Raw genomic sequence first — 16192 nt, 5'->3', positions numbered from 1 at the left:
TTCTATTTAATATAATTGTTTCCATAGATTTATAAATATTTATCAGATCTTCCAGAAGGGGAGGCCTGGTGACCTAAAATACAGGGTCAAATACAGGGTATCCAAGTTTAGGCTTTAGCCTCGAAAAATTGTCCTATGTAAGCTTATGGCACCTTAAATTGTCGCATGTTGTTGAAGAAATAAAGAACTTACTTACTTAACAGTAATTCTAGATCTACATTTCACGTATTTCATTTTGTAAACAATTATATATGTATAATAACTGTAGTCGAAAACATGTGTCGTTTTTTTCGCGCCAAGTAAAAAACAGACACTTTTGTCATTTACTTTGTTTGTTTCGCCGTATCACATGAAATGTGAATTTTCATGACATCGTTGTGTGGAATACAAAATGTGCTAAGAAAAATATTCTTTTATTTGTTGTTTATACGTACGTCGCTGGTTTTCGTGACAAAGTGGCCGTAACGGAAATATAATTTTTTTTTTGACTTGTTACATAATTACTTAGATAAATATATTTCTTATGTTGTATAATTATTATGAATAAGATGTCGATCTTTTCGTTGGTTAAGCTCATCAGTAGAGATAGTAATAAGTTAGTTTAATTCGACGCCTCACCGCATCGACGCCTGTGTATTATGTATGTATTAGCGATATCTGTAATTAGAATATAGCCGAAAAAGTTATAATTTAGATTTTTAAAGTGAATTGCCAGTTAGCTGACATGGTATGTCATTGTTTTGCGTCCGCTTTTTTTTTGGCTGTTAAAATGAAATAAAAAACTTTTCTTTGTTTAATCCAGTGATAGGACGAACAAGGTGAAGTGAAGGTGAGGAGGTTAAGGTGGCACAAAGAGCAATGGAGCGTTATATGCTGGGCATTTCTCTCGTGGATCGTGTATCAAACGTCGAAATGCGACGTAAAACGAAGATCGGTGACGTGGGTAATCGCATTACGAGGTTAATGTGGAGGTGAGCGGGACATTTGGCTAAAGGAGAAGACAGACGATGGCACAAAGTAGTCACGGAATGGTGGCCAAGAGGAGCAAAAAGGCTAGTGTTCTAAGCAACACGCCTGTCCATAACAGTTGCTACTCAGAGCTTAAAGCGGCAAAGATTTCCGAGGCACTGCCACTGCTCCCGTCAACTGAGACATAAGTTGACAAGTCCCATGTACCTATAATTTCACCAGCACCCTTACCCTTCAAAACCGGAACGAAGTAATGTTTACATTACTGCCTGGCGGCAGAAATAGGTGTAGTACTTCCCTGGACGTACTCTTTCATAAGGAGCTCTACTGCTACTAAAACTTGTTGGTATATATAATATTTCTTAGCTGTGTTTAGTCCGACATATAGCACATAATTTGCATTGGCACTAGCGACAGGAATTAGTAGGAGGACAATGTTACAAGGCAATCTTATTGTCATCATCGTCATAATCATATCAGCCGGAAGACGTTCACTACTGAACATGGGCCTCCCCCAAAGATTTCAAGACTTGTCGATCGGACGCGACGTACATCCATCGGTTACTCGCCCTTACCAGGTCATCCGTCGATCTTGTAGGGGGCCGTCCCACTGAAAACCTTCCGATTCGTGGTCTCCATTCGAGAACCTTTCTGCCCCAACGGCCGTCAGTTCTACGAGCTGTTTCGTTCTTCTACGGATTTCCTCATATCTGATTCGATCATTTAGAGAAATGCCGATGCTCTCTCCATAACTCGTTGAGTGACTTTGAGCTTTTTATGAGGCCCATAGTAAGTGACCACGTCTTTTTTAGATTTTGTACTTATATACATACCTATATATTCTATTCCACAAAACGATGGTTACCAATCTACGTAATTGCTATTATTTGCAAATATTCAAATTGCACTTGCTCTGCTGCGATAAAAAATTATCGAAATTGATACTCGAAAGAAAAATTAAGATTTTTGATGTATCGGGATTAACAATATCGTCTGTGAATATCGATTGATGAACAAAATGTCGATATTTTTACCCAAGCCTATTATGTGTTGTAACCATTAACATGAAACTTTATTTATTCATAAGAAGACCTCTACAAAATAAATTAAAAAGGTAAAAGAAGGAGAACAATTTGTATCGAGTTCCTTGGTTTTCACGGTTGCTTCATATCAGAAATGAGACTATTGTTTCGGATCTAAATCACGTACACTTTGGACTTTTAACTATGTTTACCTCTACCATGGACCACGATTAATTCAAGACGACTGCTAATCGCGGTACAAGACAGCGTAGTCAGATGTTTAGTACCTATTAGTACACCAGATCTCGCGATGAGTACCAAATAGCTACAATTAATTATAATTTATTAATACAAAGATCGAACACTTAGAAAACGTCCATCGATCTGGCCAGATTCGAACCTACGTCTCCTAGCAAACCGTGCCAACTAAGCCACGGAACGAACCAGCGGACTTCACGAATTTTTCTATGTGTTGGATCTTTGTATTTGGTTTTCAACGACTTTTTAGCCGTAGCACCATCAATGAGAAATCCATGGAAGTATTTCGTTATGTAAGTGTTTGATAGATGTATTAATAATTTTATAACAAACTAGTGAAGTAATTTCACAAAAAATAATAAAATATCATGGTGGAGAAACATTCTGACATTCAATAAAAATTGAACTACAATTTTAGCCATAACAATAAATCCACTAGATGGCGTCTATTTCGCAGATTTTTGTGGATACTACCGACTATACCTTTATTTTGTTTAGGATTAGCGCCATCTACCCATACTAGCAAGCGTTCATTTATAAATTTGTTTGTAACACACAATGTCATCTATTGACATGTATATTTGTCAAAGTTCAGAAAATAATTGTAGCTCATGGTCGATATTTGAATAATACTACAAGGAAAAAACTCACTACTCATATTTCATACTAAAGATAACGTACACACACACACACTTAACATAGCCCCGCACTAGGAAAACCCTGTGTCGCGAGTGCCATGGACACACACATAGACAACCACAAATTACACCCAAACTCACGAGAGAAATAAATGTAGGTCATACAAATATTTCTCCCGGCCCGAGAATCAAACCTGAGCCCTCTGTGTGGCAGTTTGGCATGGTAACCGTTCGGCTGCGGAGGCAGTTTGAATTCGAATTTTGAAAGAAGATGAATTAATTGGTATCCACAGCCATTTACATAATAATAAACTACTACCTACTTCCAGGTTATCGGTCAGCGCCATCTGGACATAAGACGTAATTTTGGCCTTTTTCAGAGTCACTGTCTGTAGTATGGAGATTAGAAGTCACCTTGAGTTTTTGGTACAACTCAATAATATTTCTTTTATTTTGTTTGTAAATTCCTTTTAATGAATTAATTTAATTTAGTAAAAAAATATTTAAATAAATCATCATGTAGCGTAATTTTGAATGTTGTTTGGTAAATTAAAAATAAGGTAAATTAATAACTGTTGTAACTTTAGTTCAAAATAGGTTGATTTGCATTATTATTAGGCATAATTTAAGTGGTTGATAATTTTACCAACTCAGTAAGCGACTTAGATCCGAAAAGAAAAAAGTTTCATTTAAAATTTATTTCTTAAAAAAAATACAAATATTAAAGTGGCAGTCCTGTGAGGGTGATCTTTACAAACGAATATTAATCCTATTTTGGATTAATAATTCAAATTCAATAATATTCAGTTCACTACGACCTTGAAATTAATATCCAGGATCGGGGTTTGTCAGTTTCTCGTTCAATTATGTGGTTTCAAATGTGATACGGGCAAAATTTGCCAAAGGGACTATATGCTAATTTTTGAAGACAGTTTTAGTATAATTTTACTATTAATTTGCAAAAACTTTAGTGCTAGGAAAACTAATGAATTTTATTTATGATATCAAGAGACGGCATAAACAAGTGCGTCTTGGTGGTAGTGTCACTTATCACCAAGACGCACATGTTCATGCCTATCCATAGTAGTTGCAGAGTCAACAAATTTTATTATTGAACGTTGTTTCTTTGATTTAAGATACTATGTTACTTAAAAGGAATCAGTTCTTATAATTGACCCTTTCGATCATCATCACAAAAATTTTGAATATTTTTTTTTCACATTTGGTCGGTTTGATTCCTATGAGACAAGATTTTTTTTAAAGCCTTTGAATGCAGTATTTGGGTGAATATCAACAAATGAATTTTTTGTAAATTTTGGTGGCGCATTTTTTTTTAGATTTTCCAGTATCCGAGACTCATTTGCAATAAAATGAAACATTTCATTTATATATACGTGACAGAGACGTAACCATTTTCATTAATTTCAGAGATATGAACAATTAAATTTTTTTCTCGACACCAATACTTAGAAACGCCACCAAAACGCTTATCGGTTCCACCAAAGTTGGAATATATACAAAAACAAAGACAATTAAGTAAATTTAATGGTGATAAAAATTTGTTTGCTTCTTTGATACGACGCACAGTTTTTTTTATAATATCTTGTGTCGGGACGAAGGCGTCATGCGCCTGATGGTAAGATACACGCCTTTCCATAACAGTTGCAGTGCCACTCAGAGCTTTAAATAAGCAAAGATCTGAGGAGCACTGCCACTGCGCCCGTCACCCTGAGACGTAAGTTGGCAAATCCCATGTGCCTGTAACTTCACCAGCACCCTTACCCTTCCAAACCTGCTATATGCTAACATTACTGCTTGGCGGCAGAAATAGGTAAGGTGGTAGTACTTCCCTGGATTGCATTAAATGAGTTCATTGTTGCTTTAATTGGCAGTTGAAGAACTATGATACCCAACGCCATCTCTACGAATGTTTCATAAAGATAAGTTGAAGAAACCCAAACGTTTACCATGCGGACATACGGTAGGTTTGTCCGGACATTGAGGCGTGATGAGGCATCATCATGATTCACAGCCTGATTTCACCCACTGCTGGGTGTAGGCCTCCTGAAATTAGTGCCATCCATCATGTCAGCCGGTCCCGTGCTAGCCGCATCCATTGACGCCCCGCGACGCGTACTATGTCGTCGACCCACCTTGCAACAGGGTGCCAGATGCTTCTTTTGCCCATCCTCGGCTACCAATCAGTCGACGTCTTGCTCCACCTGTCATCACCTTGCCTAGCTAGGTGTCCGGGCGGGACACCTAGCTAGGCAAGGTGATGACAGGAACATTTGAGTTCTATGATCCAAGTTCCAGCATCCTGGACTTTCGTCCATCGTCGGATCTCAACGTTCGGAACTCGGTCTACAAGGCTGATGCCGAACATGGCGCACTCCATGGCCCTCAACCTCTATACAGTCTCCTGCGTGAGCGTCCATGTCTCGGCACCATACGTCATGGTGGGCAGAACACACTGATTAAACAAGTGGGTCTTCAGACACTGTGGAACCTTACCTGATTCAAGGATGTCATCTAACTTGCTAAACGCAGTCCATCCCAGCTGGATTCTTTTTGAGATCTCTTTAGGCTGATGCTCTTTGCCAAAGGACAGAACATGCCCGAGATAGATGTACTGATCGACTCTCTCCAGCCTCTCATTTCCCACCGTGACAGTGGTATTTGAGGGACTAGAGAGATTCGCCATAATCTTCGTCTTAGACATATTGATCCTCAGGCCAACTCTCAAAGAAACATCATATAGTTCTAGCATCCTTCGGAGATCGTAGAAACTTTCTGCAAATAGCACGAAATCGTCCGCGAATCTTAGGTGAGACAAATGGACACCATTCATGTTAATGCCGCGGTTATCCGATTTAAGGGTTTTTTCGACATCCTCAAGTGCTGCTGTAAATAATTTTGGGGAAATGATATCTCCTTGTCTCACTCCTTGCTGGATTGGAACGGGATTGGTTAAATTGTGAACTCGTACCTGCAGAGTGGCAGAACGGTAAAGCTCCCGGGGCACATCCACGTAGCGGGAATCGATGTAGCAGCGATGAAGAGCGTGGAACACGGCCCAATGTTCGATACTGTCGAAGGCCGATAATTGCTTAGTTTTGCAATGTCGCCTTTTTTGTGGATGATGGTGACGATGACATTCTTCCATTGCTCTGGTGTTCGAGCTTCATGAAGAACTTTGTTGAAAAGTTTCACAAGCCCTTTTACCACAGAATTTCTTCCTGCTTTGAGTAGTTCAACTGAAATACCATCATCTCATCATCATCAGATGATGGTGTTGATAAGGCACTGAGTACTAAATTAGAGTTATTACTTTTTCTCCAAATAACCTGACGAAAATTCATGTTACTAAGAAAAGGCTTCATATACTAAAGAATGAGCCAGTGTTTTTGAACAATTTCGTAATGTACACGTTTAATTTGAATATTATTACCGGTAGCTTTTAACGCCAGATGATTGAATCAATGTCAGTAATGTCATTCCCAAACGACACTGATTGATCTGTAGTTGTCTTTAAAAATCCTTCAACTCCATCCGGGGCACCCGCGATTATTGCGAGTGTGGTCATGGCAAGGGTGCCCAGGAATTGGAGGATTATTAAAGAGAACTGCAGATCAAAGTGCCGAAACGACATCATTACTGATAATGATTCGTTTATCTGGCATTAAAACCTGGCATTGATAATATTAAAATTAATATAAAATAAATAAAATAATAAAAAGACTGGCTCATTCTTTAGGGTTTGAAGCCTTTTCCTGGTAACATGAATTTTCTTCAGGTTGTAAATAAATTTTATTGAATGTTTCACCACTATGATATTCAATTATTTTTTGTGAAATTGAAATGAAAGGTTATTTGGAAAAAAGTAACAACTCTAAATTAGCACTCTGTGCCTTATTTTGCATGAAGCCTATATCTCGATAAACCCACCGCATGTCCTCATGGTAAACATTTGAGTTTCTACAATTCTTTATAAAACATTCCTGGAGATAGCATAGTGTATCGTAGTTATTCAACTGCCAATGAAAACAACAATGAACTAACTTTTCGTGTTTGACATTCTCAACAAAATCATTTAATCAATGATATCACCGTTAATTTAAGTAAAATACAAATTTAAAAGATCGCTAAGGTACAAATAGATCGAAAAGTAACTAAGTAATTTTACGTTATCTGAAAAATTATGAATAACACTATCTTTCTTAAGTTTATTGGGACAAATGCACCATAACTCTTTAAAACAATTTTCGAAAGAGAACGTTATATTCAAAAATATCATAACAATTTAAAATTTGATGGCGTTTTTAAGTTAAGTTGGTGGTTAACAAACGCCACCAAAACCACCAAATTTATGCCACGTAAGATGAAATCTCAAAAAATAAATTACGGGAAAAAAAAGTAAAAACTTAAAAATCAAAGCGAGACGATTAAATTGTGATAAAATGATGACAAAATTAGCCTCTTAAAAAGAATTGAGCTCAAATGGAGGCAGGAAAACTGAATATTTTTTGTCCCACGTGCCACCAAAGGGCATATAATTACGTTTTTTGGCGGGAAATGGAATACATGTTTTTCGCTGCCAGGTCCCAATACATGACTGAGGCTTGCGCGGTGCAAGAACGTAATGGTTTTTAGTTAAACTACTTACCAGTTGCAACCAGTTGAATATTTGCCACTAATTTAACTAATTTTCGCATGGACAAAGTTTGATCAAGTACCCAGTTTCCCATATACTGGTAATTGCAATACTTTCAATGATTTTAGTTAGTGCTTCTAATAGAGAATAACGTACATGAAATTGTTTTTCTTAAAAGCGTACACATTTTACTAGATAGTTCTAGTTTTATCTAGATAGTTCTAATTTTATACAATGAAACAGAAAGTGTACACACCAGCAAAATTGAAAATCGGGACATTAATATTATTTATTAATTGTTATTGTACAATGAATGTTCTAAAATTCTTGCCCTAAACTAACACAAATAACAACCAACATTTAATATTAATATAAACATAATAATAAACACTTTACGTCTAATTAAACTATAAAAAATAAATCATTAATATTGTTTCACTTTACACCAGGTTTCTCAGTCTGGACTCGCAAAATTTACGCATGAGATATTCACCCATTTATTACTTACTTGTAAAAATAAAATAATGTCTCCATGAAGCAAAATATCCTATCCACAATATTTAAAGTATATCCGTTCGTATTCCATAGCCGTGAGACACCCTGATAAAAAAATATTATGTGTCAGTTATGCTTCTATTAAATAGAGAACAATTGAAGATTAAATTATCGCTTGACATTATAAAAAAATAAAATATAAATAAAAATTGTAAATGCCCGTGCAAATAGAATCGCTACTAATACTGAATCAATCCGATTATCGCATTCTTTTGATTCCTTCCTACACTTTAATTGCATTTTTGAAATCTTAATTTGAACGTTCAAAATGCACATACATTAGAATACTACCTTTAGATAATATTGTACACTCATTATGCTAATATCCGAACGGAATATCGATTACTATTTAATAGCATGAATAATATCTAATTCGAAATAACTTTCCCGGCAAAAACTCGCATCAGTAAAGGAAATCAAGCATAAAATTATAGCACAGGTGTGGTGCCTTGAAACGTATAGGGAAAGAATCTTTCGATTTGGCCGCGGTAAATAACATTGTATATTTTGGTAAAGCCGAAAATTAATCCGAGGCTTGAAGAGAGGGAAAAAAATTCAATGATATGGTTCAATGAGCTTCTCAAACCGGTTATAAATCAACGCCTCCTTTGGAGAAAGAAATTGTCTTTATCGCTGTCACTCGTACACTTTTTGTAGTGGTAGATGATTGTATTTTAGCGAGATGTGTGTAGTAAATTATGCTTGTTTTCCCAAAAAATTCTGCATAAAGGTATCTATCAAAAGATCTAGAACTGATAACGCCACATTAATACTTTAGTAGAAAAGGTAACGTTTTAACGAATTAATGAAAAAACTGTTGTTCGAATACAAAAATGTAATATAACACTTTACCTGAAGCCGTTTAATTTGGAATTGGAAACCTCGTGTGAATCATAGATGTCACAAATTCAATAGGGAATTTGACATTTTGTATACTCGTGTAGTTATAGTCCACCGTACTATGTTTTATTACACTGCTTTGTTAGTTTTGTTTTAATTTTTGGAATAAATTTAAATATTGGTCAACAGGTCCTGTTTTTGGTTTGATAGTATTGGTTTCTGTGTAATTGAGCAGCAAGTATATAGAAAAGAGTAGCTATACTTTGTAGCAATGTTAGGGCTGTCAGTGGTATTTACGTAGTTGCCTGTTTACATAGTTACGTAGTGGTATTTACATAATCTCACAAAACTACACATTTCTAGGTTCTTTGTCATCAACTTGTAGAATTTTGGTTGAAATATACTTTTGATTTGAAATATAATGTTCCCTTTTTGTCTTTAAATAAAGAAAGACCCTAAATTACGTACGCTTCCTCAATTTTATTTATTAAGAAATAGGTACAAAAATGGAAACTTTAATATAGGCTGTTAACGGTGTAACAAAAACCATTTATGGTTTGACCGTACACCGACGATGGTAAGCAAATTTCAACAGTTCGTTGTCCAGACCACAAAAGCAACGTTTTCGCAGGTAATAAAGGTTTTTCATGTTTTTATGATAGAACCAATTACAAAATGATATTGATAACCTAGAAACAACATCAGTGTTACATAGTGTACTTACATCATAGTGTACATATCTTACGACAATTCGTAATTAGAATAGAATTGATTCAATTAAATTACATGAATACACCCAGCACAATATTCATCACGGGGGTGTAACATTAAAGAAACTTTTGATAAGGGTCAATGTTAATAGCGTGTGAAACAAAATATCATGGCTTGAGTAATGAGAGCCTGGAAACCACGAGGCCACTTAAAATGTCCGAATTCTCTCCTCTTTAGAGAGGATCCGTTGCCTCGAGTAGATGACCAAGAGTTATGTCTTTGTAGAAACTAAAATTACATGCCGGAACTTGAGATACGATGTAGTTTAAAACAAAAATCGATAGTTTAACACGTTTACACTGAAAAAAAGAGCCATTTCTGTAATTTCTAATCAGGGGTAAGTGGTTGTTTTGGCTGTGAAGTGATTTAATCTGAAATTAGCATAATGACGACCAATAATACTGCAGATATCGTATATAATATTTTTCGAATTCTGTTTTAAAGTTCTGCAAGCATATCAAAACTATAAAAGACGTCAAATCGCTATTGAGTTTCTACATAGAAGTAAAAAAAATATTTTTATTAATGGCTGATACGTTTATTTATTACCACAACAAAATTATTAATTATTGACTACATTGCAGTACAGTGCAGTACCTACTGCTCTAGTCAAAAGGGAGGTTACTCACTTGTATTTATTTTATTGAAGATGATGAAGATCGACTAGACTCGACCCAGCGTCTGTTGTCTCAACTCAACAACTACTCTTACCAACTGGGCTACAGTTGACTCTCAACAGATCTTCCAAATTTCTGTATGTGCTTGTCAGATCAGTATATTGCAGATGCTGGTGGAACAGATACGTGGTACGATACGTTTTCTCACAGTTACGGGCGCAATGGCAGTGTCTCTCAGATCTGCTATTTTGATCTTTTGATTTTGATTTGAAGCTTTGAATAGCACTTCAACTGTTATGTATAGGCGCGTCGCTTATCATTAGGCGTACGACTTATTTGCGCCGTCACTTGATATATATATTAAAATGAAAATAATCATTGTGCGCTATTTACCTGCTAATAAAGAGCAATGTTGTGCGCAAAAAAATGTTCATTTTTTCAAGTAAAATATGTAATATTAATAGTGGAAATCAAACAATTCTACCAGAAGAACACTATCATGATATTTAACATAAACTAACTAAGAGCGATTTAAAAATAAATCGGAAAAACCAAAGGTATTGAGCGCCATTTTGTATTCGAGAGAGCGTTACTTCCAATAAATTCCAATGAAAGTTTCAATAAATGCTTTTGTAATGTCCTCGGGTTCTGTGAAACGATGAATCGGTTTTCGGGGCCAATTCTAAAGCTACAAAATTGTTATTGTGATTTGTGAGATTCAGACAAGTAATCTTCTAGTTCTTAGAAGTATTGCTTAACAATCAGTTGATTGGATCGGAAGGTCGACCTAGGTCGCTAAATTACGTTTTAACGGAAAAGCTACACATAAGGAATACAGCTGAAGTATATTTGGACTCATTATTACTCATGTCGCACTTGAATATAGAATCGGACAACTTTCAGAAAGTGTTTAAAGTTAATTTTTCTTGACCACAGTCACGAAAAATTAAATAAAAAAAAATGTATGACTTAATTTTTCATTTATTTACATAAAGATTTTTAAATCTTTAAAACTGTTTGAATGTAATTTAAAAAAAGCTGTGCAAACGGGACTACCTAAATATCCTCATGTAATTTTAAATATTTTAAAAGGAGAAAAAAAAACAAAATAATACGCGAGCGGTGAACACAGTAACGTTCTTTTGCTTTCCTATACATGACGTCACGTGCGGCTGGTGTTTGCGTAACATATTTAAAACAGATTTCAGGTTTTATTAATCGGTTTAAAAATACAAATCATTATTATTTCACACAAATGTGGGTTGAATAATCATTTTTTATCATGAACCATGTAATGAATATTCCCATATTAAGTTTCAAATTAATGGAATTTGAATTGAATTAAAAATAATTGAATATCATGGAAGTAAAACATTCTGATAATTACAATTATTAAAGCGACATCTCTAGTCAGCTGCTGATAGCTGTAAAGGTACTTGGGTGAGTGGAGAAATAGATTTTCTACAGATGGTGCTACGGCAAAAAAGTCGTTTAAAGTTAAAAACAAAGATCTGCAACAAACTCATGGAAAAATTCCTAGTAACTGGTGGTTCGTTCTGTAGATCAGTTGGGAAAGTGGCTTGTACGGATTGCTGGAAGGCTCAAATCCCGCCGGATCGAATGAATTTGTATGTTACACGATTACTCCGTCGTTTGTAAAGAGATTTCGATGATTATCGAGTTCTTAGGTTTTCGCGATTGTTATACATAGGAATGAAACTATTTTTCCGGATTTAAATCGCGTATATTTGTTTTTTCAAACAAATCGACGTTTCGGGCCCTTTACAGGTCCCATGGTCACGGTTGACTGAGGTGGTACAGTCTTCAACCAGTTATGTCTAATATTGATGCAAACCACCCTATTTTTTCACTATAGTTACAATAGTTATTAATTAAATACCTTATTTTTAATTTTACAAAGAAAACATTCCAATTTACGCTACATTAAGTTTTACAAGTTATTTTATTGAATGAATTTTTTATTAAGTTTAATTTATTATTAATTATTAATTATTAATAGAAATTAGAATAAATTAAAACATATTAATTAGTACTGCAGTCTTATGTCTGTTTGGGATTTTTCATTAGAGGAAATACTGGATCCCAAACTGGTGGTACGGAGAAACCATCTTCCCTGTTGAAATTAGGATGTTTTTTAATTTCAATGGCCTCTCGCAGCATCCTGGGCAGATAACGGACTTCTTTTGCAAGGACCTGGGGTTTGTCAAACTTCATTGAATGTGTAGGTTTATCCATGACATGCTCGCAGACTTGTTTACGCGACGGTGTTTGACATCAGCTATAATTATGTTCTTTGACGCGGGTACAAATACTTCGCTTTGTTTGTCCAATATAAGAGAGACCGCACTCACAGTCAAGCTTGTAAACTCCTGCATCCTGTAAGGGGATGTTACATTTCACGGGTCTCAGGAACTGAGAAATCTTCCTCAGGGGCTTGAAATAGGTCTTGATAGATGCGCGCCTGAGGACTCTTCCGATCTTGTCTGTAACACCTCTCACGTAAGGTAAGATGGCAGGTCTTCGCTCGACTGTTGGTGGTTTCACACGGGGTCTGCGGCATTGGCGTGGAATCCTCAACTTATTCGCATGTAGGACTTGCTTTATATGCTGAAGTTCCCCCGCCAGATGATTACTGTCGCAGATACCATATGCTCTCTGAAACAAAGATTTGCCCACGGTAGCTAACTGGCTAGGATGGTGATGGGAATTACCATTGAGGTACCTATCTGTATGGGTTTTCTTTCGAAATACAGTATGGCCTAAGGTGTTATTAGGATTTCTTTTCGAAACGTCGGTTTGTTTGAAAAAACAAATATACGCGATTTAAATCCGGAAAAATAGTTTCATTCCTATGATTTCGATGATTCTTTTCACGTTGGAAAGGGAGTAAAGGGAGTGATCTTATATAAGATAATCTACAGGCCTATATCACGGAGTGTGTGGGATGGAATTGCATGATTTGATTCCGCCTTCCCCTTTCCATCATCGGGGGACTGGACGCGGGCTGAGGTCTAGCCATATGCTGTGGATATTCCCAGGATTCACATCAAGCGTTTCGCTTCCACATTTATATGGCAAGCGGCTAGGGAGTGAAATTCCCTGCCCTGTTCCCCGAACGTTATAAATTGGACCTTTTCAAGGCGAGAGGGAATAGTCATTATTTAGTTGTGCATGCTACATCCGTCCACCTCATTGTCGCTTATTTTTATATAAAAAATATCAAATTTGAAGAAAATATTTCACCTTTAAGGGTGGCCAATCAGGGGATGAATCAGGTTTATAGGATTTCACGCACTTACTGTTACCCGGTTTCAATAAAACTTGGCAAATAAATGTAATTCCACGAACTTTTGAGGTCGTTTTTTGCATTAAAAAGTTATTATTAGCGTTCTAATTCTTAGTCCTCTAAGAGATTCGAAAGGATCATTGCAATTTTTATATTTCAAGATATATCTTGAGAGTATTTTATAAATAATATTGATAATGGGTAAAATTAAGAGCACGTCAGGTGCACAAAGTGCTCTGAGGCTTTGAAAGTCAGCAGCATTACACGACTTGTCGTTTAGCGGACAAACCTATATGGAGTTCATGCGATAACAAATGTGGGATTCATTGTTCGTAACATTTTCCACTACGTGCAATTTCTTTGATAACATTCTTTTGGCCTATACTTTAGTAGGATGAATGGCGTAGCGTGTTCTCCATTATTTGCTGTCCTTAAAGGTTTGCCATTTCAAAGGCTGTAGGAAAAAATCGTCTTTCCCCTTTGTGTTCGTTAGTAAAGCGAAGGTATATTGTTTATTTTTTATAGGGATACTTGTATGTTTTCAATTTTCAAAATGCTTTTCTCGAAATTGTACATATATTTTAAACAAGAACCATTAAGTAAGTGCTAAAATGATGCTATAAGTTTCTGAATGTTTTCATAGAGTGTACTTAATTTAAAAATGACAAAATAATTTGAAACAAGAATCATTAAGTAAGTAATAAAATGGTGCTACCTATTGGTACAAGTAATTTTTGCTATTTAAAATTACTTGTATCTACTAACTAATTTAATCAAAATTCAATCTAAATTAAACCGATAAAATACGGTCTACTACTCAATGGTAAGGTTAAGTTTCTCTGTAGTCCTGATTTGCCTAGAAAATACCAACGGGGAAGCTGTCCAGCGTTATTTTCTTTCGCATTTCATTTGTCTGTCATTGTAAAATTCTGATCTACCTAAATTACAATAGAATATTTCATACCGCCTAATCTTTAGTTACATAATACTGGGAAGAATATATGTATATTTTTTTTAAATAATAAAAACACGCTTGATCGTAATCTCACCTGATGTTAAGCGACGATGGTATTCGTGTGCCTAAAAAATACTAATTCACTCGATTTGAATAGCCCCAAAATTGTACTTTTCGGAAAACACAGAGTATTCCATTCCTTTTGCCATACGCATCAGAAAGGAGGTAGTGAAGGTCTTAGTGCGAATGGGTGGTATATCAACGACATAAGCATGGAGTATTCCAGACCTTCTAGTCGACCGAAGGAGGAACGGTGAGGGTGGAACTAAATTGAAAAGTTCCTGCGCACACTCCCCGAAATGTATCCGATAGAAAACCGGCAGGCAGGCTACTTTTCTGCGATGCTCGAAATTTTGTAGCTTCGACTCCACAAGAGAATTGTTGTTAATAAGTCTTTTTGCTTTTCGTTCCACCGAGTCCAAGGCAGCTAATTGGTAATGGGCAGAGCCGTCCCAAAGGTGGCAGCAGTACTCCATACCCGATCGAAGTTGCGCCTTATACAGATTTAAAAGCTGCTCATTTATTATAACACGAGTTAATATTGGTTCGAATACTAAATACCTATAGTTAGATTTTTTATATTTATAAGTCAACAATCTGCCATTTATTATAATTGTATCGCTGGTACTATGTTTACCGACTTTGTACGGTAGCTTCATCCATTCAATTCATTTTATACAATAGCTGTCTCACTGTAATGACGTCACGTCCTATAAATGAACTAGAAGCATCTAAAAAAATTACTTCTCATCTCCTCTAAAGTGCGTAGTAATGTTCTAAATCTAAGGTTTTTGTTTGTAGACGTGTAGAATTTTAAAAGCAAAATGTAATTATAACAGTAAAATGCAAACAACACTATGGCCTTGCTAAATAAGTAGAATTTGTTTACCTTAGTACGTACCAAATTTGAATTAGTAGGCACCAATCGCGCTTAATTGGCAATCACAGTGAACGCGATACTATTGTCAGCTACTCGTATTACATTGCTCAGTTTATTTTATATTTAGAAGTTCGGTGTATTCACAACAGGTTCATAACCAGGCTTGTATGTTCAGCATTTGTATGCAACTGTGGACCGGTTCTAATTAGAGCTTTCATCTTGGGAATTCGGGCGCGAAAATATCGGCAGATATATAAACCATATTTGTGTTGCAAAACCAAGCAATTCGTTCTGTGTACCGTTTAGGTTCGCGGTTTTCTCTCAGAGAAAAGTTTGAGGAGACTGGTAACATGTTTGTGGCATCACAGTGCATTTACTCATATATATTGATGCCCGTTAAAATATACATAATGTCATTAAGAAGAAAGATATCCATAATATTAATCTTAGAACTAAGTCCAAACTCATGGTACCAGGAATTCGTTTAACTAAGGTAAACGATTTCTTATGAGGAACTGTGTACGTTTTTAGAATAAGATTCCGGAGCACAATATATTACGATTATCATTTCCTAAGTTTAAAACTTACATTAAAATTATTTGAATTGAAAAGTCATATTACAAAATTGAAGGCTGTGTGTTAGATAAAGATGTATGGAAAGATAAC

This window comes from Hyposmocoma kahamanoa, unplaced genomic scaffold, assembly GCF_003589595.1.
Source record: "Hyposmocoma kahamanoa isolate Upper Pololo Valley unplaced genomic scaffold, ASM358959v1 86, whole genome shotgun sequence".
Taxonomy (NCBI): domain Eukaryota; kingdom Metazoa; phylum Arthropoda; class Insecta; order Lepidoptera; family Cosmopterigidae; genus Hyposmocoma; species Hyposmocoma kahamanoa.
This window is presented reverse-complemented; position numbering follows the sequence as displayed.